The sequence below is a fragment of the Microcebus murinus genome, chromosome 10 (genome assembly GCF_040939455.1).
Source record: "Microcebus murinus isolate Inina chromosome 10, M.murinus_Inina_mat1.0, whole genome shotgun sequence".
In the NCBI taxonomy this organism is placed as follows: domain Eukaryota; kingdom Metazoa; phylum Chordata; class Mammalia; order Primates; family Cheirogaleidae; genus Microcebus; species Microcebus murinus.
In genome coordinates this window covers 70,031,910-70,059,707 of record NC_134113.1, presented here as the reverse complement: position 1 = coordinate 70,059,707, position 27,798 = coordinate 70,031,910, and the positions used below count along the sequence as shown (strand labels likewise).

The following is a 27,798-nucleotide window of genomic DNA, read 5'->3' as shown; positions in this document are numbered from 1 at the left end:
AGGCAACTTGCCCAAGGTCCCTTAGACACAGCCAATAATAAAAGGAACTGAAATTAGAATTCAGAGGACCTAATTCCAGAATCCACACTTTTAAATCACAATAGATCACTTTTTCCATCATCCTACTGCACCTCCTAGAATACGTAATGTTGTTCATGCGCTACATGTATGTCTATTGTATCTTCTAAACAAGATCCTAAGATCATTGTTTGGAGGGAGTGTCTTATCTCTTTAGCCTCACAATGTTTAGCATAGTGCTAGACACATTGTGTGGCCATTTCATAAACACTTGCTCAATTGCTTTGTAAGGTTTATTAAAATACTCCCTCTGGTCTTAGGCAATTGTAGATAGGGGTTTTAACAAGTTAAGAGATGGCAACATATTTTAAAAATCTCTGAATTTGTTTGGCTAGGAAATAAATGTATGATTGTGATTCCAATGTAACAGGAACTCAAGAGGGGGAGGAGAACCCCACAATGTCACCCACCTACTGTTTTTCTTCCTTACTGTGCTTCCAGATGGATGTAATGATGCGTTAGTGGATATTAATGAGACTGGGTGCTTTGTGACTCATTTGCTTTATATCAACACTGGTTAATAAAAGCAAATAACTAATTCTCTTTTATAGCTTCCTTTCCTGAGGGCCGTGGCTCTTCTCTGAAGGAGGGTTAGGAAGTCTGTTGTCAACCATATGAAATTGCAACCGAGTTCTTGGTTAGCCCCAAGGACAATCCCAATCTGGTTTGTCTACTCCAACTCTTCCGTGGTGTGATGATGAATGCCTTCCTTTCCTGGAATGCCTCCCAATACTTGGAGGTTAAAATATTCTGCCATGCCATGAGAGGTGGGTTTTTTGGGGGGACATGATGGTAACAACCATCAACCCTAAGAAAATAATAACCTTATTTTTCTTTTTTTACCAAGACCTCTGTCTATCATGGAAATAAACACCAGCAGGTTTCTAAACTTGCTGGTACATGTCTGAATTTATTGAGTATATGTTTAAAAAAATAATCTGGAAAATTACAATTCCATTATTATTCATCAGAGCCTACTCAGCAAAAGATTGCAAAAAGAAAAATAAAGAGAAAGTAAAAACAAAAATAATTGTATATATTAAATTTCTGCATCAAGCTTCTATACCGTAAGAATAAGGCTTCCTAGAACTTTTATCACATTATATTTTTTTATTAATAAAAGTACTTTTTGTTCTAACATTTATGATTACAAAAATAATATGCATTCATCGTAGAACTGTTGGAAAATCAGAAATATATATTTAAGTCTCTAATAATTCATAGTCTCTTCACTGGAACATAATGACTGTTAATATTTTGGTGTATTTCCTTTGTCTTGGTAGATGGATGATAAATAGATTGAAAGATAGATATATGACTGTTATTGGTATGCACACATATATATAGTTTATTTCCACTGACTGAGCCTTATCTCTTGAACATTTTTCAGATCATTCAAGATTCCTTAATGACCTTTTTAAAAGACATTATGATGTCTGCTGTATAACTATATACTGTTCTAGTTAATGATCTGACAGTCCTGGATGTTTTGCTATTTAGACTGAGATGAACACCAGATTGCTCTTCTAAATCCTGTCTGAGTAAGAGAGGAAAGTACATCATGAACTGCATAATAACAGAGAGTGAGTTTCCTAAAGAAATGGAGCATCCTTTATCTGCCCAATGAAATCTTGAAATTAAAAAATAAAGAAAAAGAAATTCTTTTTTTGTAAAAGGCCCCAGAACTTGGATGCTTATCTGAACTTTTTCCAAGGTGATTCAAGTCTAACGGGACCTAATCGTGTCTGAAAATCCCTCACCACTGCACAAGGGCAGGAAAGTGACAAGAGGACACCTTTGTTAGGTTTTCAGCTATTTCATTTTCGTAAGCCAAGCTGCGAATATCACAAATATAATTTTACATGCAGTATTTTGGCTGTTGATGATGATTATCAACTGGTGGGAGGACTAAAGGGAAAGAAACCTGGAAGGAAAAATCAGGGGATGTTTCCTGAACCGTGAACTTGGCACAGTGATATTATTTCCACTTATGTGAATAATTTACCTTTCTTTGTTCCTGTGCAAAGTCAACACCTGCTTTGAGATATATTTACTCAGAGAAAAATGGTGACTAATTTGGTAGCCCAAATACCATAAACTAAAAGGAATTACATTAGTCCTAAAAGAAATTAGACTGGAGAATGTAGCAAGAGAAATAAATATTTCACTTTAGTATTCTATACAATGGCACATAAAAGTCTTTTATAGCACAGAAATGCAAATTAAACTAGTATAGACTCTTTTATACTTATCAAATTGAAAAGGATTAAAATACCATGTGTGGGCAAGGATGTGGAGAATTGGAAACTCTCACACAGTGTTAGGAAAGCACAGAGCAGTTATATAATATCTTGTAAAGCTAAAAGTATTAATATATTGTCCTCCGACAGCTCCTAGGGAAACTTTGACCCATGTATAGAAGGAGCATGTGCATTGTTACAACATTAAGATAGAGAAATATTAGAAACAACTTAAGTGTCCACTCATAAGAGAATAGATGGCCAGGCACAGTGGTTCATACCTATAATCCCAGCACTTTGGGAGGGTGAAGTGGGAGGATCACTTGAAGCCAGGAATATGAGACCAGCCTGAACAGCATGGCAAGACCCTGTCTCTACAAAAAATAGAAAAATTAGCCAGGCACAGTGGTGTGCACCTATAGTCCCAGCTACTTGGGAGCCTGAAGCAGGAGGATCACATGAGCCCAGGAGCTTGAGGTTGTGGTGAGCTGTAATAACGCCACTGCACTCTAGCCTGGGTGACAGAACAAGACTCAAGAGAGAGAGAGAGAGAGAGAGAGAGAGAGAGAGAGACACTAGATTGATACATTTTAGAATAATTATCCAGCAAAATACTATATAATGGTGAAAATAAATAAGTTAAAAACAGCGGTGATATAGCACATCTTATATTTTCCTGGTTAGAGCTGGAACCCATACTACTAAGTGAAGTATACCAAGAATGGAAAAACAAGCACCACATATACTCACCAGCAAACTGGTATTAACTGAGCAGCACCTAAGTGGACACATAGGAACTACAGTAATAGGGTATTGGGCAGGTGGGAGGGGTAAGGGGGGCGGGTATATACATACATAATGAGTGAGATGTGCACCATCTGGGGGATGGTCATGCTTGAGACTCAGACTTGTGGGGGGAGGGGGGAAAGGGCATTTATTGAAACCTTAAAATCTGTACCCCTATAATATGCCGAAATAAAAAAAAAGAAGAAAACAACAACAACAAAAATAAAAGCACAAATAATTTTAAAAAATTATGTGTATCAACATGGATAAACCTCAAAAATTTAGTGGTTAATGCCAAAGCAAGATATGAAAAGATACAAAGTATGATACCATTCATGTAAAGTTTAGGAACAATAATACTGCATATTATTTATAGATATCTATGGAGAATAAATATAGAAACATTAATAAGCATCAAATTCAAAATAGTGTTTACTCCTGGAGAGAGAGGAAAGAGGGAGGGAGTGGGGAAGAGAATTTGATTGAAAGGTGGTACATAACTAGCTTAAAGTCTATCCTTAACACTTTATTTCCTAGGAAAAATCTGAAATAACTATGAGAAAATGTTAACATTGACCAAAGCTGGCTGATATATGTACATTAATATTTATTATTTTATTCTAGATACTTTTCTCTATGCTTGAGATATTCATTTAAAAAAAAAAGCAAACTTTGCAAGTTCACAGAGCTAAGAGGTGGCAGAACTGGAATGGGGGTCCAGGTTGGATTGACTCCAGAGGCCATGAAACTTTCCTTTATCTCCTGCTGCTTCTATCTTGAGGCATTCCTAACTTTTTTCTCCCTTGTTCCATCACTGTGCCCTGCAGAAACTTCTCTTATGGCATCTGCAAAATGTATTTATTTTCCTTCTCTGTTCGTGAATCTTTCTTCCCTTGCTTGATTGCAAGTTCCCAAAGGCTCATTGCTTCCATCTCTAGCATAGTGCCTGACACACAGTTGACTTTTAAGTAAATGTTCAGGGAATGTAGAAACAAATTAAGGGTAGGACAAAGGAGACTGTTATAATACTACAATCGGGAACTAATGAAACAACTAGGAAGTGATAATTGGAATATAAAAGAAGAAAGTAGACTGGAGATGACTCAGCTTCTAGGATATGAGGAGTGGGGCATGGAAGAATAAGATCCGACAAAACCCAGCGGTATGAAGCATGGATGAATTTTGAGTGTTTACTATGTGCCAGGCATATACCTAAGCACCACATATGTACTAATTCATTTAATCCTCTGCCCCCTAAATCCTATGAGATATGGGCTTTTATTGTCACCATTTTACAAAGGAGGAAATGGAAACACAAAAAGGTTTAGTTAAGCAGCGAACCTTGAAACCTGGCTCCAGAGTCCATGAGGACAAATTAAGGCATTTTAAAATTTGATTTTTGTTTTTTAACATAATGAGATAAAAATGATGATGGAAGTTTACAGTATAAACGTTCTGCATCCTTGCTAAGACTCAGGAGAGAGACATGGATTCTGGAGCACTGGGGCACCAGGGCTGGGTAGTGGGAGTGTCTCCCTTGGGCACAGGTAATAAGGGGGTGCACGGTCTGTAGAGAACTCAAAAAGAAAAATATAACAGACGAAAAGCCAGTCTGCTTTCTTATTATTGCCATATGCCAACATTTCTCATGTTTGCCTCAGTTCTATGCAATTTCAGTGGTTCCTGCACATTTTTAAACTATTTCACTTATTATTTAATTATCACTGTTTTCTATGTGGAAGTTAATTTTTGGTTATGCAGATAGTTCTGCTCATATGCAACAGGCTTAGCTGATCTCAGCTGTTCTATGATATATGATGTCTGTTCTAAGTTACTAAGATTGGGGTGGTTTGTTACACAGCCAAAGCTAACTGATGCAAGTTTCTTGAGTAGGTGAGTGAAGATGGGATAGAAGTTTGAGGTAGAAGAGACATGTTAGTCTTGGATATGAGGTTATATATACTCCCACCTAACCCCCACCTGGGACCCTCCCCACCACATACTGCCCACCTAACCCCCAACCTGGGACCAGGGGCTCTGGACTGAGACTACCTGAATTCAAATCCTGGCTTTGTTCTTTATTGGCTGAGTGATCTTGGGCACACAGCTTATTCATCTGTGAAATAAATATTTACCTCATAAAGTTGTTGAAAAGATTTAATGATAGTATATACTCAAGGACCTGGCTCATAATAAACATCTTTTAAATGCTAGCTAAGTAGGCACCTGGATGAAGCTACAGCATAAACACGAGATGAAACAGTGGGGAATGTTGAGGGAATTTATATGAGGTAATATCCAAATCCTCAAGAAGACAAGATGGAGGATATCTTCATAGAGTAAAAGGCAAGGCAATAAGAATTTGAAGAATAAAATGAATAGTGGTGAATATTTACAGGTGATTATGGGAATTTTTTTCAGTGGATGAGTGGGAATGATAGCCCAATTGGGTTTTAAAAGAACAAATTTATGGGGGACGTACTTAGCACAGTTCTAACTTTCCACTGTAATGTTCAGGAGTAGAACTGGGAAGAACAAACAGTGAGATTGTTGGACAGCAAAGGATATACCAGATGAACAAAGAAATGATGGGCCTGGTAACCCCAGATGACACACTGGAGACAGCTAGCCCTGGGGCTGAATTGGCCTGGAGGCATGAGAGACCATAAAGAAACGGGTGGAGAGAACAGCATGGGGTCAAAGGGCAAAGAGCAGGAGTCATATGGACCTACTTGAAAGTAGGAAGCCACAACTTTCCTAGTTGGTGGATAGTGTCACTCTACCCTTAGTGAGTCCCTCCAATGCTCAGAGACAAATGGTCTTGTTATCCTATGATTTTGCATAATTTTCTTTCAGGAACCCTTATTTTCTTAGCTTCTTTAAGGGACACCAAGCTATTTAAAAGAAGGGTCAATTGAGGGCATAGTTGCAGTCGAGAGTACTAACTGAAGACTCATCTGTATGCAACTGAAGAACCTTGGGCAAGAGTTCAGAGTTTAAAATCAAGCCCATCTTGGCTTTCCTCTGAGGACGCCATGTTCATTGGGTCATCAGTCTCAGCTACTAAAATTTTTCCACAAGTGACCATTAATTAATACCCTCTCTCATTAAGGTGACAATGGACAGGATTTTCTGTGATACTCAGATGTGCCTTGTGGGTCTGTCTGGATCTAGCCATATTTGAGCATCCCCTGGTTTCCTGACTGTGCCCCGTGACCTCCTGTCCCTCATCTCTGCCTTCTTAGATTTGGTCCCTTTCCAGACTCAGCCCACATCTCTCAGCCCCACAAAGCCTTTCCAAGATGCTCCAACACTATCTAGTCTCTTCCCTCTCAGAACTATTATGGCAACTCATTTGCCACTTAAAACCTAGGAATCAATACATTTTAAAGCTAGAAGAGGTTTTGCAGAACACATAGTATAATTCCTTCCTTTTGCTAAGGAAAAAATTGAAAGTCTGAGATGCTTAGTAAATAACAGAACCAAGACTAAACTCCAGTCCTCCTCTGCCATTATTTGGTGATCTTTTCACCAGGGCACATCTATGTCTTGAGGGGATGTCAGATTCCTTCAGGACAGGGACTTATTTAAATCTGTAGCATGTAACATGTTGGGTCCTCAACAGGTATTCGCACACAGTGACATGGTGCTACATCAAAACACATAAGGCAAGTGAAAGAGGAATAAATTCTAGTGTTGAACATATTTTACAGTTTAAGGGAATCATTACTGTATTTCAAACCCTTAGATGTATAAAGTTTCCTTTAACAAGGATTAGAAGGTTTCCATTTGTTATGTAAGATGTTCAGGTGTTTGTAACTTTGTTACTATACAAGCAAAGCAAAGTTAATTGCTCTTAAATTTGTTCCCTTAATTCACTGCTAAGGGTGGTCGTATGTAGGATTTACATGGACCACTTTTGACCAGAATAGCTTACGATACTTATTTGAATCCCAGCAGAGAAACGTTCTTCTGTGTAGCTCTTATAGTTAACTGGAAGAAGCTTAACTTTGTGGCTATTGATTTTAATTTCATGTTAGGAAAAAAAAAAGAGCATCAAAGAGTAGATTTAATAAACAATAACATTTACACAATTTAACTTAATTTGGCAAAGTGGATTGGAAAGAAATGGAACAAAACAAAAGCAACTATAAGAACACATATTGGTAACTGAACCAGTACTATTAGCAGACATTACCAATTTCCTTTATTGTGAATTTTAATTATATTAACAAAAATCAATCTATTACCCAAGATTATCCAAATACCTATAATATGTGACCTGGCACTTGTCACTTAAACAACTTCTTTTCTGAATTTATTTGAAATGAGTGCAGTGTCCTTAGCATTCTCATCCCAACTTTTCTACCTGTGACTATGTTAAGAAGAAGTTCCTGAGAATAGTACGGTCAAAACTTACTGTGAACACTACCACAACCTAATCAGTGCTCTCCATGCTCATTTCAGGGGGATTCTGAAACCTCAGGAAGGGTTTGTGAGCTTCCTGAAACAGAAAAATTCTTATAGTAATCCACCCCCCTGAGCTCAGTTGGGACATTCCAGCCCTGGGGGCCTCCTTCCTGCACTCCCACCTTGGCCTTCCTCCTTCCTCCCCCTCCCTCAGATGGGAGAAATGACAAACACCACCCACCTGCAGTCAGTTCTCCTAATTCCACCCACAGGAGCTCAAAGCCTAAAGAAAACACATTTATTTGTTTAAAAATGTAATTTGCAGATAACATATTCACAGAAAAATGTTCTCACCCTCTTTATGCTAGTCTGCTGTGTGTTTTTCTTCCAGTCTTGTTCCTTCCCAAATGACTACAGCCTCTGCTGGCATTTTTCTGAAAGTATATGCAAGACTTCTTTAAGAGTCAGAGAAGCTACCTGAATTTGCAGGCAGCTTCCTGTTGGGCTCACGTTTTGCAGAATGCACGCTTGGTGGGCAGAAGGTGGGCAAGGTGTTTGAAAAAACAGGAAGCACCTGTCAAATGTGTGATTTTGTTCTTGGAAGCAGAAGGCTCCCTCCCAGCTGGCTCTAGATGCTTTCTACTGTTTCACCTATGAGCATTTTGCAAGGCCTTTCGGTACTTTAGAGACTATGAATAGGCTTCCAAATGGCAAGATTACTTGGAAAGTCTGGAGCACGGAGGAAATGCACAGTTTTTCTTTTCTTTTTTTTTTTTTTCATGCAGGTTTCTCTTTGCTGGGGATATTGATATGCATGAAAATGAAGGTAGGCTTTAAATTGCAATGGGGAAGTTAAAACCAAATGAGAATTTGAGGTAACAGATTTGTGTAGCTTTATCAGTAATTGCTTTTATAAGAACATATTTTCACTCACTGCTTCATTTATTCAGTAAACAGTATTGAGTGCAAGGCACTGAGATAGATCCCAGGAATACACTGGGGACAGAACAGTGGTTACATGAAGTTTCAGCTTCCTATTTCAACTCTAAAATTACCTATAAGAAAGTATCATATTTCAAATTTATATTCTCATATTTGCAAGTGCCTGTATGAGTTGATGATGTGTTTAATTGAAATGTCACTGAGGTAAGTCCCCTCCTCTGCACTGGGTACTCCACACTACTATCGGTGGCTGGCTAGCAATAGCTAGGCTGGCTAGCCCCTGCCTGCCAACCTAAATCATGTATTTGGTGACATTGGTGGCTAATTAGGTTAGCCCTGTTCCTTGACTGGAGACACTTAATTGCTACCCTGCAAATACACTCTGGGCATTAGATAAACTGGACTTACGAAGTGCCTCCGGATCATCAAAGAGCTGTTACCACTCTTCAGAGAAACAATTTCAACAGATTCTGTTCTATAGTTTGTCAGTAGCTTTATTTTCATATTTGGGTAAACAATGGCACAGAGCGAAAAAAATGCAGTTCCCTCCCTGGCCTACAAGTGGTAAGAAAAACAGTGCATGTGCGCGTGGCCTCAGCAAGTTGTTGCCTCTAAGGACTTTAGTCTCCTCATCTAAAGATGAGGCATTGCATTAGGTAATTCTGTGCATCCATTCAAGATGTAGTATTTCACAGTTCTATAAAAGTCTCTTTCCCTTACAGGCCCATTTCCTTAGGAGATACAGAACTCAGAGATATTGCAAAAGCTTTTCATGTGGTGGAAAACCTGTACCCACTTGATTTCCTTGGGTACCGGAACAAAGCAGCTCAGAGTGGATGAGTGATTGTGCAGGAGAAGGAGGTAAATGAGGAGGAAGCTTCTAGCACTTTCTCCAGCCTTTCTCTGGCTGCAGAGGGCTGTGAACAGAGTGGGCAGTCAGTGTGACTGACTTCCAAGGCTATTCTTCTTGAGTTGAGATGACACACCTTGCTTACTAGATTTGGAAGTTTGTTTCTATTAGGAGGTTAACTTCACAGGCACTGTGGTAACCCCAGCTGGGTGGCTTGTCCAGTCTTGCCAGTCTCCTTAATCTGAATAACTGTTTCCTAAATTTCAATTGCAAAGCTTTCTAGGCTGTAGGGATCAAATCACCACTCCTCCCCCACTATGCCCCACCATGCTTTTCACAGCCAGGAGCATAAGGGTGCTGGTGAGTATGAGGCCCCCCAACTGGAGGCAGGTCAGGGCCCTGGTAGCCACTCAGGGGCAGCCTGACTCCAAAGGAGGTGAGTTAACCGTAGGGAGCAAACACCTCTTGTGATTTATGTTGCACTTGCTAGGATAGGAAGGCTCCTTTTTATAACAAGAGTGTTATGAAGAGGTTATCCAAGGGCCATGGCACCTGTCATCAGGAAGCAATAGAACTATGGCACTGGGAATGATCTCCAAAGATGAGGGGTCCCTGGAAAATAAAAGAAGATCATCAGTGAATCATTTTCAATGGACCTGCAGGCAAAGCTGTGTACATGTTATAATTAGAGCTCTTTGATGACTTGAATTTGAAAATCTCCAAGAAAATAGTGCTGATTTGCTGATAGGCTACACTGAAGAAAGTGTAGAGTGGCTGAGGAGGAAGACGCCAGGTTTAAATGGGCTCTGCCACTTACTAGCTGCGTGAACACAGGCAAGTCATTTAGCATGTTCCAAGACCAACTTTCCTTTATTGTAAATGAAAAAAATTATCGTACGTACTGCAAACAAATGTCATGAGAACTGAGTTACATAAAAGCATATAGAATAGTGCCATTATACTTCCAGGTTCTGAGGTTGGATTGGGACTTGAGCCAGGAAACATGAGTTTCATCTTGGAAAGGCCACCTGGCCTCTGTGCCCCGGATACCTGTAGCATACACATAGTGCGTGCCTTGTGTTTGGCTCCTAGCACCTGTGTAGGGTAACCACTGAGTCAGGAACTACTGACACAGAGAGAGGTGTTAGGTCCCTGCTGTCAACAGAAATGAGGCTCCTCTATTCTATTTTATATCAGTTATTAGAAAAGGGAGGAGAAGATTTTCTAAGGTTAGAATAAAATTCTAAAGTGATGAATTGGCTGCCAATCATGGTTAAAGGGCACTTTCCCCATTGTGCAGTTATTGAGAACACTGGCAGGCATGGGCAGGCTGAGGTCTCAGACTGGCTCTTCCACTTACTAAATGGATGATTTTAGGAAGACACTTCACTTTGCCAAGTCTCAGTGTTTCATTTAATAAATTGTGGGCAATAGTTGCATGTTCCTTACAGGGTTCTTGAGAGGATTAATTGAATTAGTAGAAGAGAAAAAGAAAAAGAGGAGGAGGGAGAAGGAAAAGGTAAAAGAGAGAGCAGGAGGGAGAGATTTGCTGTAAGCATATTCTGCTTGCATATGTCTGGAGGCCAGGTGGACCCCGTGGCTTTGCTACAAGATAGAGAATGGTCTCTAGCCCTTCATCCAACTGTGGGGTGAACAAATAAACTTTACTGCAGCTGAGATTTGGGGGTTTGTTTGTTGGGACAACAAACATGACTTTCTCTAACCCATATAAGATCTTAGTCCACAGTCATAGAAGGTAGTTTCTGGTTTAGGGAAATGATACAGTTCCTTCTACATGCAGCATTCAGATCACTGGTTTGGTTCTAGAACTCATACTTTAACAGAGAGAATTTTGTCAGAGAAGAAAAAACAGCCAGAATGATGAAGGAAGCAAAGATCTGCAAATCATGATATTATAAAGAAAGGTTGAAAACACTGTGAATATTTAGCCTGGAGAAAAGAATATTTGTGGAGCGTTACAGTTGTGTTTAAATAGTTGAAGTTTGGGAGAGAAATTTTCTTTTTCTATATCCTCGCAGGTGTCGGTATTCAAGCCAATGGGCTGAATATAGGGAAATAGATTTAGGTTTAGCATGCGGAAGAAATCTCATTCTCTCTCTGAAAATGGCATGGACTACTTCTTGGGAGAATATGTTCCTTGTTACTGAATGCACCAATTACTATCTTGTGAGCCACTTACAGGGGATTTTGTAAGAAGAATTCATATACTAGATAAAAGGTTGAAGTAAGTGGCTTTTAAGTTTCTTCAATTTCAAAGATTATGTTTCTAAGAACCATCACCTTGGATTTTTCAGTTTTCTACATTATACTTTTGCATGCTTCAATTTGTTTAAATCAAGGCACACTTGTAATACAGGGCACTATGGGTGTGCTTGCTCCGGTTGCAAGTTCTGCAAACCTATAGCAGGATCAATTTGAATTTAGGCTGTCACCGTGCTCCTCTTCTGCAACCTAATTTGAACAGAGACAGTGGCGAGCTGACGATGGAACAGCACGTGGAGTTGCAGCTCCTCTGGGGGAAAAGAGGACATGCAACCAAGCAGGTGGCTCCAATTAATAGAGCTGCTGCTGCCAGGGGAAACCAGAGGGAAATAATCAAACCACCAAGGAAACGACAGGTAGGTGGGGTCAATCCTGGGGTCCTCTGGAGCATTGCCAGAGAACACAGTCCCATTAGGCCAGCACAGCCGCGATTAATTGAAAAGAAAGGTAGTAAAGTGCTGTCTATTCTGTAGGCGTATCTGTCAGGAATAAAACTGACTTCCCTTTCAAAGCTTTATTGCAAAGTGAAAAAAAAAAGAAAAAGAAAAAAAATACAGAGCATGAGGCTGCTATTTAATGAGATGACAACAGAGATGTGCTTGAGATAATGACTTCCAAATTGTGAATGAGCCTGTAAAACCCTGAGCACAGCCCATCAGACTACACTTAGGGTTCTCAGTGCACTTCAGAGCTTTCCAGCTCCCATGCCTGCAGGATTGTGGGGCTGATGCATTTGCTCAAGTTAGCCTTGAATACCGTCTCCCTCTCTCTCCAGAGTGCAATGACAAAAGGAATGTTCTTCAAGTGCAAGACCAGGAGCAAGCTCTTTTAAAAGCATTGAGAGTTCAATTTAATGGGAACGGAATGGTCAGAGAGGAAGACAAATGAGGATATGTCTTTGGTTAGAAGCTGCTTTAATTTATTTCATATTAACACGATCCTCTCCAAAGTCTCTGATCACAGGAGCATTTCCAAAGCTCATTTTTGATTAGTGCAGATCCTACACAACCAAAGCACATAAGGGGTGATGTACTTAGGAGCTATTTCAGGCAATGCTCCCATCTCCCTTGAAGGGTAAGAATTCAACAGCTAACAAGCCATGACTCTGCAAACCTGACACTCTAGATAAATATCTTCTCTATTATTTTGATTAATATTACAAACAGTCTGTGGGGGCAAAGAGTAAAACACCTAGTCATCTTCCCAGTCAGGTCATTTAACTCTCAGCTGTGAGAGACATCTGCATCATCATCTGCATCCCGTGAAAGCATGAGGATCACTCTCACCTTCCCCAAAGCTCTCAAAGACAGCATTCCATTCTCGTCACATTTTCCTTCCCTGGAATTCAGGTGTTCAGAAAAGGGTCTGTGTAAAACTTGATTGGCAAGCACAGGAATTTCATTCCCAGGGTATAAGAATTTCTGATCACTTGTATTGGGATAATTAGAAAAAATAGAAAATGAGGACTGAGCATAGAACATAAAGGAAAGCAAGAAAAACTTTTGAGGAGAAGCTTTATGAGGAGATTCAAGAAGAGAAAATAAACTCATATAAACTAAAAATAAAGTGAGTTGTCCATACCTTCTGTGAGGGCAGCGGGAGAATGAACTGTGACCGACAAGACACCACCAAAACTAGAGGGACTCCCCTCTCTGAAGTGACCGTATTCTAATCACAATGGAAGAAAGTTTTGACACCAGGAGACAGAGATCAGTCAAAGGGTTTTGTTCTGGTTTATTTCTTTGACGGCATATTTGTGAGGTAAGGCAATGCTCAGCCCAAGTCAGGTGCTGTGCCCATTGCTTCCGCCATCCGCCTGCCGGGAAGTCCCTGGACTTCCCTCACCTGGCCTGGCTTCCTTCTCACCACTCGCAGCCACCCCTTGCAGACATGGCGGGGCTGTTGCTCCAGCCCCTTCCCCCAGGCCCTTAGTGATATCACAACATCCTTATCTCGTTTGCCACAGGTTCAAAGTTGATTCTAGTCACCATGTTTTTCTTTTTCCTAATGGCGTTCAGGAGGCAAACCAGTACAACCTCCACAGGGGCTTTGCACTGGACATTCTGTCAGTATTTGTTGTTTTCTCCTACCTCAGTGTCGTCCATCTCCTCAGAGAGAGGGGCTCAGACCTTGGGTAATGTCCTTAAGGACAATAGATGATAATCATACCCTATTAATTCTATGATCTTCTCAGGAGAAAGGAACAGATACTACACACAGACTATGAAGTGATCTTTAAGACTGTAACATAAGGCTAAGTTTTATCTTCCATTTATAGAAATGTACTACATGCTCATTGTGTCATATTTTGAAAATGTAGAAAAGCATAGACGAAGAAAATAAAAATTGCCCATAACACCATCATTTGAGGGGTCTACCAGAGAGCCAGATTCTGTTCATGGCTTGTTTTTGTGAGTAATCCAGCTAAGAATGATTTTTTTTATTTTTAAGGAGTTATAAATAACACCACTGCCATCAATACACAAACACATACACACAAAGAGGAATAAGCGACAGAGATCTTATGAAGCCCACAAATCCTAAAATATTTACTAACTAGCCCTTTACAAAATAATTTTACTAACCCTTGATCCAGAAGTAACCACTATTGCTTTGCTGCCTCTTCTTCCCAATCTCTATTGAGTACCTGTGCAAATTTTTAAGCAATAAGTTTGTGCTATTACTCTATATAATTTTTATTGCTACATAATAGTTGTACGTATTTATGGGATACATATGATATTTTGTTACATGTATAGAAGGGGTAATGATCAAATCAGGGTGTTTGGGGGTTTCCATCACCTCAAGTATTTATCATTTCTGTGTTGAGAACATTTCAAATCCTCTCTTCTAGCTATTTTGAAATATACAATACACTGTTGTTAACTATAGCCAGTGGTGTCTGCTATCAAAAATTAGAACTTATTCCTATATCTAACTGTATGTTTGTACCCACTCACCAACCTCTCTTCATCAACCCTCCCCCACATACACACACCCTGCCCAGCCTCTGGTATCTACCATTCTGCTCTCTACTTCTATGAGATCAACTTTTTTAGCTCCCACATATGAGTAATAACATGATATTTATCTTTCCGTTCCTGACTTATTTCATTTAAAATGATGACCTCCAATTCCATCCATGTTGCTGCAAGTGATGTGATTTCATTCCTTTTTATGGTTGAATAGTATCACATTATGTATATATACCACATTTTCTTTATCCATTTATCTGTTGATGGATGATTTGGTTGATTCCATATCTTTGCTATTGTGAATAGTGCTGCAATAAACATAGGGGTGTAGCATCCCTTTGATGTACTGATTTCCATTTTGTTGTTGTTGTTTTTTGATAAATACCCAGTAGTGGGATTGCTGGACCATATGGTAGTTTCTTTTTAGTTTTTAAAGAAATTTCCAAGGGCCTTTAGTATAATAGTTAGTCCTGGCTCCTCAACAGTTCAAAATTTTTAAAAGATGAACCTCTGTTCATGTTTTAAAAATTATTTTCAATTGTGTTTAAATACACATAACATTTACATCTTAACCACTTTAAATGTAAAGTTCAGTGACATTAAATACATTCACATTCCTTTGCAATTATTCATCTCTAGAACATCTCTACCATTCATCTCTAGAACTCTTTTCATTTTGGAAAAATGAAATTCTGTACCCACCAAACAATAACTCCCCATTCTCCCTGCTTCACTAAAATTATGACTTTTAATTGTTATATGACATTTATTTTGTTTTTATGCTTCCTGGCTCTTTTCATTTGGTACTTCTCTATCAGCAGTGGAAATAAAAGTGATTTTTAAAGCCCTGCTACTTGAGGCAATGAAGGAGAAAAATAACACAGCCTTATAAAAGAACTGTCAACAGTGCTTATGACAACAAGCTTTGAACATTTTGGTTTTTGCTAAAAGATTATGCATAATTTAACCAAAAGGCAGTTTGGGGTTTAATAGAAAGTTTTGGAACTGTGATTAAAATTCTGGCTCTGTGATTTGAGATTTAGGATTAGTTAACCACTCTGAGGCTCAGTGTTCTTATTTGAAAACCAAGGATAATGAAACTGGTATGGTTGATATGATGTTTAAATGAGATGAATGATGAGGAAATCATTTTAAATATCACATAATGTGATGCAAATATTAGTTATTATGCTGTCAAGACATTTGCTATCAAACAAAGTTATCACTTGTGAGTGAAGAAAATATTTCCATGGATGTTTTTTGAGTGGCAAGGTCATTACATTGAAATAATAAAGAATAGATGACAATTTCAGAAATAACTTTATAGCAGCTCAATTTTTCCCTGGAAATTTACTATTGTCCTGGGAATATCGCATGGTTCAAAAGCTGAGCACTTCTGCATGGCATTTAATTAAAATGCAGCCTGAACCTGCTCTGTGAAGAATTTTAAACAGTCTTGTTCAATATGAAATATGCTCAATGTCAGGATATTATGTCTTTTTTTTTTTACTAATCATTTCCCCACCAGGATGAATTTGACAATCAATCTGAAAAGATAGACTGAGACTTTGTAACTTACCTTTGATATATTTCTTTACATTCTATCTTTACTTTGTGATAAATTTATAATTATTATTTGTTTCATTTGCAATAGTCTAGGAGATAAGTACCTGAACATATTTATAAAAACCATATTGCCAATCTCTATAAAATTGAGTTCTCAGGTGTCTAATGACATAAAATAGGATAACATAATCTAAAAATCATATTTCTTTCACAAGTAACATTCTTTAAAAGCCTCCATCTGTGTAAGCAAAGTAAAATGAATGTATATAAAGAATATCTTTTCTTAAGTGTTAAAGATTTGCTAGATTGTCAATTGTGCTTATCAATCACTGCTGTTAATAAAAAATACTCCAGATAATTTTACAACTCAGTTGCTCACTAGAGCTTATTGTTTCTACACGACAATGTGGAAATTGGAGTTTAAGAATCAGATTGTGACAAAGGACATTTTGAGTTGCTAGGGTTCCCCAGAAAAAGGGGTGAAACTAAGTTTGTGGTTCTTCAAGTTGTACAATTTTTTTTTAGAAAAAATAGTGTCAAAATATTATTATATCAACTTAAATGTATGTAAGAAGGTGAATATTTGTTTATACGCAACCACAGCAAGTGAGGGGTCCTTCCTTGAACCTTCAGCCTCAGAGTGAATCTACTGCCCAGGCAGACTGAAAATGGGGCTTCCTTTCCTGGGTGTGGGGGGGTCTACTTTCTCTTCACTTGTCTTCTGCTTGCCTCTTGCTTTAGTGTAAAGAATCCAGATGGGCTGTTCTGAAGAAATAAACAAATGCCACATTCATGATCCTAGAGCTCGAGAGTGTTCCTATTTGAAGAGCCAGCTGTCCTGCTGAAGCAAATGTTTCTAAGATTTCAGACTATAGTTGGGGGACAGAGGCCAAATAAAAATTCACACCAACTGCATAAATAGAACTTGGATCCAAGAGACATTCCATGGTTTTGTTCTTTCAATGCAGATAGGAATTTCTGGCGGCCTACAGATTTACCACCAGTTCTTGAGTGAGTTCCTTGTATCATGTGCAAATGTGACGGTGCTGGAAGGATATCAAGGTGGCTGTCAGAAAACTGCTGCATACGTGCCTGTGGTCTCTGAGTGCATCAAGCTGGCCTTTTTTGGACAATGATGCCTGGCTTGTTGGATGGATTAACTTCCACTCTAGCTGTGAAGCAAAGCAGTTTCAGAGAGCTATTCAGGTGACAAATTGCACAGATAAGATGGCATTTCTTTTCTGTCTGAGTGACAGCATGCTGAGTGGTGGTCTGATCTTGTGACAATGGCTGGGAAGCCCTAAATAGCAGGCTATTCTCTTTTGAAGCACATATAGCTGGTTTAGATATAAAATGACAGGAGTTATATAATCAAAGGAGAGAACTAGGCAATAACTTTAAAACTAACAAATGTATACATTTTGCTGAAAGTTGTGTTTTTTTTTAAAAGTTAATTTATTTACTATCAAATTTTGGTGATGGAATGTCTAAAGTATAGATGTGGATCTATTCAGTATGAAAGTCAAATTGTGTTTTAGGAAAAAGAGAATTTAATGTATTTTTTGTTTTGATTTATTCTCATAGTTTTTGCCAACTGAATTCGGGCCTTCACAAATACCATAGCATGTCATTATTCCATTAGAATCACCTGTCCAACATGACATGGGGCTATGATGGGCATTGCATAAAGGAGGTGTCGGGCAGAAAAAGAAAAAAAAAGATAAATTAAGCAAAGCCTGTCTTTCCACATCCTCCATCTTCCCCATTAGCCTCATTATTCATTTCTCTCTCTTGGTCTTCATTCCCTACCTGTCATCACCTCCTCTGACTATACTACCATCTACTATAGTGTCAACTGATAAGGTATTCGTTCACTAAAGAGCAAGCCTAATTCTCCAAGGTGACACTCAGTAAAACTTTCAAAGCCTTTACAGCATGATAAAATGAAACTATACCAGTGGAATAGCAAGTAGTAGGGTTTGAATTTGAGGAAGGCATTCCCTTAGTTTCTTCTCAATAGAACCGTGGGGCTTGCTTCCTATCTCACTCCCTCGTTAGTCTAGCTCCATAGACAGCTTTCTAAGAGGAAAAATAATCTAAGACAAGCAATAAAATAAACTCAACAGAGAGGCAGCCAAGCTCCAAGTCAACTGAAGGATTAGATCTTCACAGTTGGTTTTGTCAAACCCTGGATTTTCTTCATCAGAAAAGTGAGCCTTAGAGAAGGTAAGTAAATTGCATATGATCATTCAACTAGTGTATTTATAGATTTGGTATGCGAATTCAGGTCTCATAAAATTTCCAGTCCAGTGCTACTTTTATTAACTCTATCAAGCCACCTTTAAAAAATGCAAATCCCATAAAATATAGGTGAAGTGGAGCATATAAAAATGTTTTTATTTTTAATATGAAGCAAAATCATGAGACAGCAGATTCAGGTTTTCCCAACGTATTGGAGGGAGGTGGAGAGATAGAAGAGTAAAGTTTTAAAACAGAATAGGGTAGTCCTTCCTGAAACCAGGATGGGAATAGTATGGAGGAAATACAAGTGAATACAAATGGAAAATGAATATTGTCTGTTCACCAGCCACTCAAATCCCAATCTTCTTCCCTTCCTTGCTCCACATAAGTCAAGGTCATAGCCAGAGGTCATGTTGAATGTGTGCCTTTTCCATTTTATCCTCAATTTTTAACTGTAGGAATTAATATAGTCAATGACTTATGAGACACATTTATGGGGATCTATCAGGGAAGGAGGAGTTTGACTGGACCTAGACTTGGTGCCAGCAGGAAGACACATTTGTCTGATAGGTGCCTCTAAAATGTCTCTTATTATAGACAAAGGCAGTGACTGCAACTATTAACTCTACACCTGTATTTATTTCTTTTTTCTTTTTTTTTTTTTGAGACAGAGTCTCACTTTGTTGCCCAGGCAAGAGTGAGTGCTATGGCGTCAGCCTAGCTCACAGCAACCTCAAACTCCTGGGCTCAAGCAATCCTGCTGCCTCAACTTCCCAAGTGGCTGGGACTACAGGCATGCGCCACCATGCCCGGCTACTTTTTTCTATATATATGTTACTTGCCCAATTAGTTTCTTTCTATTTATAGTAGAGACGGGGCCTCGCTCTTGCTCAGGCTGGTTTCGAACTCCTGACCTCGAGCAATCCACCCACCTCAGCCTCCCAGAGTGCTAGGATTACAGGCGTGAGCCACCGCGCCCGGCCTGTATTTATTTCTAATAACAGTTCATTAGCCATAGCAGATGCTCTTGGTGCCCCTTCTATATCTCCTAGATTTTCAGTGTCTGCTAGCTGGACTTCTAGCTACTAGTCCCTGTATTTTTTCTCCTGAGGGCTTTGCCTGACTGCTAAAGCCCAGTTTTCTCCCTACATGGTAGACAGACACTCCAGGGAACTCCCATTTCCTGGGAGCACCCCTCAACTAATGAATGATAGAAGTTAGTACGTGTACCAACACATGCCTTATGCCTGAGGCATGTGTTTTCCATTAGTTTGTAGAGTTTCTCCATAATGGCAGCTGTCTTGATAATGTGCCCTTTTTTGCCTGTTTTCCTCCTTTCTCTCTTCTCTCACCCCTTGCAAATGTTTCCTTCCCCACTCAAATGAACTGCTTGCACCCTAATTCTTGTCTCAGGGTCTACTTTTGAGCCAACCCCATGGCTCGTGTTGCTTACCATGTCAGCAATAGAGTCTTATAACAAACTTCAGAAGAACCCACCTACATCAGGCATTCAGTTACAAGAAACAGCAAACCTAACGTAAGTAACTTAAAAGAATAAGGGGGTTATTTTTCTTTTATTATAAGAATTCAAGTGGCAGACAATTGCTACAGTAGGTTTAGCTGTTCACCGAGAAACCAGGTCCTTCCTATCTTTCTGTTTCATCATCTTTAGCTTTCATCCTTGGGAATTTTGCTCATGTCACAAAATCTCTGTTGTCCCTCAAGAACCAGGGCCATATTCCATACAGAAAGAAGGGCTTTCTGTATGAAGCTACATAACAAGCTTTCCTTGTTATGTAGTCTTGTCATTTTAGTCAGGAAAAGAGGCCCTCTCTAGACTTCTCCATGTTGACACTGAACTAGGTCACCTGCCCATCATCAGACACGTCACATCCGAGAGAGAGGGAAGAGTTTAGAGGTTTACATTCATTGTGGTTCATCCCTGGTGAAGTCCCTATCTGTACAAGCTAGGATTCTGTTAGCTGGAAAGAAGAGGTGAAAATGGCTTAGGTAAACAATAGACAACATCTCAAACATCACCTCTGAAAATCATACTGTCTGTCAGCGCCATGGTAAATATTTCAGCTTCCTATCGCCACACAACCTATTGCAAACCAATGACACATCAGCAGATATATACTCAGTGGTGATGGGTACATAGAAGCTGAGGGGACTCCATTTAATGTGCCTTTCCTAAAAGCCCATTTTCTGTTATCTTTTATTGAGTCTTAGGTATCTTCAGAAATTATATTGCTGATTTAGTCTAGACAAATAAAATTCTTTCTATCGCCTAAAAACTGCAGGCCATGCTGGTTAACCCTTGCTTGTAAAAGGGACTCTGCTCAGAGAAGAGCACTGTTTTTGCAGGTTTAAAAAGAGGATAGAATTCTAAACAATGAAGCTGTTTAGAGCAAACTTGTTAAGGGAAATTGAAGGCCAATAGCATTCACAAGAACAAAATCTGGGTCTCTGTTTAGTTATCTTGAGCTTATCCTCACAGGACTGTAGGTAAGAAGTCCCCTGGGAAAGACGGACTTCTAGAGTTGAACGCTGTCTTCTCTGGAATAGAAGCATTAATCTTCAAACACCATATGCTAATTGGTTGTCAAAAAAGAGTATATTCAAATTGGCGTCTGAAAGCTCTAAAGCAATATAAATTGTGCTTTCTTTTGGGGGACAATAGCCTCAAACTTTGTCTATCTTCCCATCGGCCAAAGGAGAAATTAATAAATCAATGATTCTGTTAAAGCTCTAATCTTAAAATAAACTGTACAGGATTTTTTTTTTTCCAGCAAGAACAAAACATCTTCGTTACAAGCAGAATCTACTCCCTGAAGGGCCAGAACATAGGATTTTTGCCAGTCGTATGGTAAATTGGAAGGGTCACTCCTGCTTTCCAGAGAACCATGTAGAACAATTTAAGGAATTAAATGTGAATGGAAACACACCCAAGCCAGTTAACCAAAACTAGAATTTATTCTGCTCCATGAAACTTTATGAAGCAGTTACAGTTAATTCTGACAACCTAGTATTTTGTAGCTCAGAAATCCGTTTAATTCCTCTTGGGAAGTTAAGCGTAATCCAGAAAAACCCTGTGCTCCATTGTTATGTGCCAGGCATGGTCTACAGGTGCTTCAGATGGATCAATTCTTAACCTTCACAACAATCCAATAAGGTGAGTGATCTTATTACCACCCTATTTTATAGATGGGGAAAAGGAGGCACAAAATGGTTAAACTACGTGCCCAAGATTGCCCAAGGACATGGCAGGATTCACCTCCCTGCCTTCTAATTTTGGAGGGAACATTTCTAACCACTTTTACTGCCTTGGAAATTATTGGGTAAGTGTCATAACTGTGTTAACTGAGTTGGCATGTCATTAACCCACAAATACATCAAGAATTGGACAGGAAGAACCTTCAAAATATTAATACTAACTTGACAAGAAGCTACTGATTTTGTAAGAAACATGGTGTCATTTACTGAGTCTAACAGTAATTGTGTTACTATAGAAGTAATAAATCTGCACATTCTATGAAATAATCAATCTCCATCAGATTGGTTTGAAAGACCGTCAAAGTATGAGTCTGAGAATCTAAATATTTCTTTATCTTATTTTTTAATTGACAAATAATAATTGTACAAAATCTCTGTATTGCTTAAGTCTCAGCAATTTCTGAGACGGTGGAAATAGCTTTAATATGCCAAACCCTGCAGGTGGTCATGCTCTGAGGAACAATGTGTCTAATCATCCAGTGTTATAAGACTTTGACCTTAACCGCTATTGGGGCATCAGAGACATTTTATTACCTTTAAAAGAGAACAGTGCTTTTATTTAAAATTTTGGAATAATATACTATTTTGGTATGGAATTATGGTGCATAGTAAAATTTATGCTAGAAGCAAATTATAGTTAAAATAGAACAACTTTGTGTTCATCTTTTACAAATGTGAATTTAAGATGTATCAGTTGAGGGATGTTCAATAGCCTGAGATCTCAAAAAAGAAGGAAGAAGAGGAAGAGAGGGCAGATAGGCAGAAAGAGGAAGGATTCTGGATGGATTAATTAATACGTTCATGCAAGGACAAATGAGGATGAGTTCTGGCCTTTCTCTTTAAAGATTATTTCTTCATGGGAATTGCTTTTTTTGATAGCTTGATGCTATCAATTTTTCTAGGCTAAAATTATGAACATAATATAGCACTTTATGGCTTTGATTTCTCATTCATCTCCAGCTTACAGGAAATTCAATAAATGTTTTCCAAGGAGAATTTTGGCCTGACATATACATATACTAACTTAATTTATCTCCAGAGTTGAGAAACTCTATCCAGGTGGCTGTCCTTTTACACACATCCTTTATTTTCAAGAGAATCTCAACTCTGCCCAGACTCAGTTTTCTATTAAGCTCTGACTTGATCTACCAGTGCCGTGAAAATGTTACCATTTTAACATATTGAGGGATGACTACATCAAAGGTACATGGGTATTGATGAACCTAACGAAGCAAGATTCCCCCTGCAAACATTCTCTTCCTCCTGTACTCTTTCTTTTCCAATTTTAGTATATGTGCTGCCAAAGCGAGCACTGTACTCTTTCTTTTCTTTGACCTTGTCCCTTATAATTGTCTTCAGCTAAATTGTATATGCTTGGATATGCATATCGAATTCATAATTAGAATATTCTGATTGGTAATATTTTTAAAGATGGAAAAATAAGCAGTGGAGTTTCCTGAGATGTTTGATTAATGGATGAATGAGAATTTGATACTAGAAAGAAAATGTATAATTTGGTTATTATAATTTATTCTTATTTTAGTTGTTTTGAATCTAAGAACAGATTCTAGAAACATGACAAACAACTAAATGCACCTTGCCTCTCCTCTATCCCTGGTCCCATCTACCCGTAGAATCTGCATGGTCGCTCTTGGGCGCTGAGTGATGTCCCCCTGGAACTGGCATTGAGCTTTCTCCCTGAAGGCCAGGCTGGAGGCTCTAAAGTCCTATTTGGGAGCCCCAGGGCAAGAATTAGAACCAGAGGGTCCTGCGAAATTTGTGCACCCCCGAGAGTATGAGTGGCATAGGTACCATGTGAGTATATTTGTTCTTTCTCATCCCCAAGAAGTGGAAATAAAAGCAGTGGTTGGGCTTGGCCTCTATGGTGAGAGGAGGCAGTAAAGCAGGGAGGCTTCCTCCCCGCTCCCCCTCTGTTCCTAGAGTTAGAAAAATGCTCTGCCACAGGCTGGACCACCTCCACTCATGGTACTGGAGACATCAGACCTAACCCTAAACGAGCCAACAACAACAGGAAAGGCACAAATATATTAACAGCTATGAGGTCCCATCATTCAGAAGACTGACCCAAAGAGGTGGGTGCACAGAGACAGAGCACTGCTGAGGCCGCCTGAGGAGTGAGAGCTGTGAGTCCACCCCAAAGGTTTTCTGGAACTAAAAACGCCAAACATGATTTTATAAACAAACAAATGAACAATAAAACAATACGTGAATTGAAGAAAAAAATGGAATCTATTGATAGTATGTACTAGGCACTGTTCTAAGCTGTGTATCAATTAACTACTTGTTAATTTAATGCATTAGTGGCCATCAATGCCAAGTTCAAGAAACCACTCAAAGAACAGAACAAAAACACAAAGAGAGAATGGAAACACATGGACGGGTCCAGAGATTTAGCGTGAGCCTAATAGGTTCTCCACAAAGAGACAAATATAAAAGATGAGCAAGAGGCAACTATTTTACAGATAATAGATGAAGATTTTCTTAGACTAAATATAAACCTGAATTTGTAGTTTGAAAGGAGATAGGACATTCCAAGCAGGTTTGGTGAGAAAACCAAAACAAAACAGCATACCTGGGCATATCATAGTCAAATTCTTGAATTACAAGAAAGAAAAGAAAAACGTTTATGCTTCCAGAGGAAAGAAACAAGATACCTCAAAAAAGAAAAAGAATTAAAGTTACCCATAAGATAGCATGTTATAGAAGTGAAGAAGAGTGATTTGAGTCACCCAGTCTAGTTTTGATTTCACATTCCTCCATTTAATGCCTGTGTGCCTTGAGTAAATTACTTAACTCTATTTCAGTTTACTCATATGTAAAATAGCAATAGTGATATCAATTACTCCATACTGTTTTTTGAGGAATAAATTAATGAGTAATTAATTGACACACAGCTTAGCCTAGTGCCTGATGGCAAGTAGCAATGTATGTGGTTGCTATCCATGTACATTTCAGAGCTGCACGTGAGAAGACAGGTGAAAATCATCTAGAGCAAAAGAGCTAAACTCAGGATCCTAGACCCCAGCCATGTTCTCTTCTGACCTGGTGACAGTGCTATGCAGGGATTCAGGGAGTATCTTACCGACATACCCCATCTGAGGAATTTTGAAAAATACATCTTTCTCATCCTAAAGCAAGATGAAGGGAGGAAACAGATTTCTCCTTTGTCTTAGATATGGCAAGAGGGCCAAAGCCTCAAGGTTTTCAGGGCACCTCAGATCAGAGGTAGACCTCAAAATAAGTTTACTGAAGAACATTTTGACACGCCTAGCTGTAGATACTCCATATTTAGAGATAGTTCCCAGAGCTGAAGCAAAACCCATCTCTGCAAATGCCCAGATACACAGATATAGAGAAATAGATACATGTGTATGTAGCTCCCACCCCTCTCACTACCCCAGGTTTATCTGCCAAAAGGGCCTGGAAGTAAAGACATCCCAATTGCAATAAGGACACTAACCCTTGGTTACTAAGTGCTAGTCCCATTGAGAGGAAGTTGGGCTCTTTGGAATAATATCTGATTTTAGGGCCGATTTGAATACCTGACAGGAAAAGCACAAGACGAGCCAGATAAAGCTGAACATGGTTTAAAAAAATAAATGAAACATGTCGAAGGAATCTAGGAGCCTAGAGGAGAGGGGAGTTCCTAGATTAAGTCCTGAATCTGCTCTCTGGGAGAAACTCCCTTTCATTTGCTCTCTGTGGAGTCTGGCTCCCTTCTCTGAAAATCTTTCTTTTCTAATATGTTTCCTGGCCCACCTGGAGTGGACATTAGGAAGTATGGTCTCCATGGGATCTGTAGTGCTGTCACTGCTTATATTTTGCCTATGGAAGTTTGGGGTCTCAAGGGTTTTAAAACTCGAATAATCATCAGATTATTTTAGTGGCGTCTTTGGCAGTACAAATCCCTCAGAAATATAGCAGGCTTCTGGTCTATTTGTTTCCAATCACCCATGTACCAATAATCGCATCCCAAATTCCTTCTTAAAGGTAGGTGCATGTGTCTGCTTTATGTTTCCTCTGCCTGTGTCTCTGTCTTTCAACTTAATTATAGCTGCTTTGGAGGCATTTGAAAGAATAGGCTTGGTAGGACTGCAATAGCTTAATGCTGATTTTTGCCACAGGACTGAATTCCTTTATTCAACTGAGAAATTGTCATAAGCTTCTGTTCCTCTAAGATTTTATTTTTCAGTCTTTTGCTTCTCAGATTCTAGAGCAGTTAGCTTTTCCCTCCTTGTGAAGTTACATATGTCCAACTGTGATTTCAAATCAGCCAATTTTTGCATAAGGTCATTTTTTGTTTGTTTTAGAATACCTTGCTAAAAGTGACAAGAAAAGCACTACACATTATTACTCTTTTCAACCACTTCTTCTAAAGCCATATGCTCAGTAGACATGTAGTCTGTTTGAGTTAAGACACAGGAAAATTCTACCAAATATTTTGCTTCTGTTGAATACTGGTTTCCATCTTTTACCTGCTTGTGTTATCTCTTTCCTCACCACCTACACTTGACCTCTAAGTCAATGTAATTTGTTTTTGTTTTTTTATTGTAGTAGTGTTTTATGTTGAGGTACAACTTTCTGTGTTAATTAGCATAGCACTAACTGTTGTAACACACAAATCCAACCTGTTAGTTATTTCTGCCTAACATAACGGTCCACTAAGTGTCCTGGTTGATAGGCAGTTTTCCTCTACACAGTAATTTAGGTCCATAGACTCCTTTGTCATATGCCTCAAGAGCCTTCCTGTCCTCACCCCAACCAGCGGATGGCAAAATGAGAGCATGAAACCTACAAGTAACACACATCACTGCAACTCACATCCCAGTGGTGAGCAGTCAACTCCTAGCTGAGTGGCAACTGCACACTCTGGAAGAGAAAGTACAAATTGTATGTGGATAACCGGCTTTCTCTACCACTGTTGACAATAATACTGCCTAACCAGCTGCACAAAACCTGAGTCACTTGTCTGCTTTCACTCCTTTAACCTTTTTTCTGTGAAATGAAGTCAAATCCCTAATATAAAAATCAACAATTTTTAAGTGTAAGGCTTTGCTTCTGTTAAATTTCATCATGACAGTAGCATCTCTATTAACATGGAAAAAGTTTAAGAAACATATTTTATTGACTGAAACTTCATGACGCAAAGTAGAAATAAGGCAATTGGTATTTGGATGTGCGTTTTAGTATTCCCTCTACTTCATTGTGTTATTCTGTTGTGCCTCTTTAGCAGACTTTGTTTTTTGTGCTCTCAGGGTTAAGGAAATCATGCTTAATCCACTCTCACATTTCCCAAAGAGCCAGCATAACAGTGAGTAGATGTGTTATGGTTTGAACTGTTTCCACCAAATAGACATGATGAGGTCCTACCCTCCAGGACCTCAGAATGTCACCTTCTTTGGATATAGGATCATTTCAAATGTAATCAGTTAAGATGAGGTTGTTAGAGAGGCCAAATCCAATACGACTGGTGTCCTTATGGGGAAGATAACATGAAGACAGACACACAAGGAAAAGGCCAGGTGATGTCCGAGGCGCAGACTGGAGAGATGCAGCTGCAAGTCAAGGAGTGCCAAACAGCCACGGCCACCACCAGACGCCAGGAAGAGGCAAAGAAGGATTCTACCCAGAGTCTCAGTGGGAACATTATCCTGCTGACACCTTGTTTTAGACTTCTAGCCTCCAGAACTGGGAGAGAATAAGCTTGTAAGGCATCCAGTTGCAGTATTATGTTACTGCAGCCCTAGCAGAACAACGCAAGGTACAAGGGCTGAAGATTAAGCAGATCTGGGTTTGAGCAACACCTCTCACAGCTGCCACCCGTGTGGTCCCAGGCAGGATGTTTTACCTCTTAGAGCAGGTTTCCTAAACTACAAAATGGGAGAGAAAATGTCTACCTTTTGGGACTGTTGAGAGAATTTAAAAATCTTTAGCACAAGTCTTGACACACTGTAAATGCTAGGTTGAGGGGAAATTATTGTGGTGTATTGAGACTCACAAAGGTTTGAATATTCTTTCAGATATCACTGCTGCCGCTCTGGACCTAACAAAGCATTTTTCAGCACAGTATATTTTTATACTCCCTCTCCCAGATATCTCTGTTTCTACCATTCAGACAACAATGACTCCA

The 27,798-nt window shown here is 39.1% G+C and overlaps 1 long non-coding RNA gene across 1 annotated transcript in view; it reads right to left on the bottom strand.

The window, feature by feature from the left end:
- The window catches only part of LOC105880989 (uncharacterized), a 42,284-nt gene extending 34,289 nt beyond the window's left edge, over window positions 1-7,995 (bottom strand). The window contains exon 1 of the long non-coding RNA XR_012921332.1: window positions 7,869-7,995. This is a non-coding gene — a long non-coding RNA (uncharacterized LOC105880989). The remainder of the gene's footprint in view (window positions 1-7,868) is intronic.
- Between the last annotated feature and the right edge of the window lie 19,803 nt (window positions 7,996-27,798).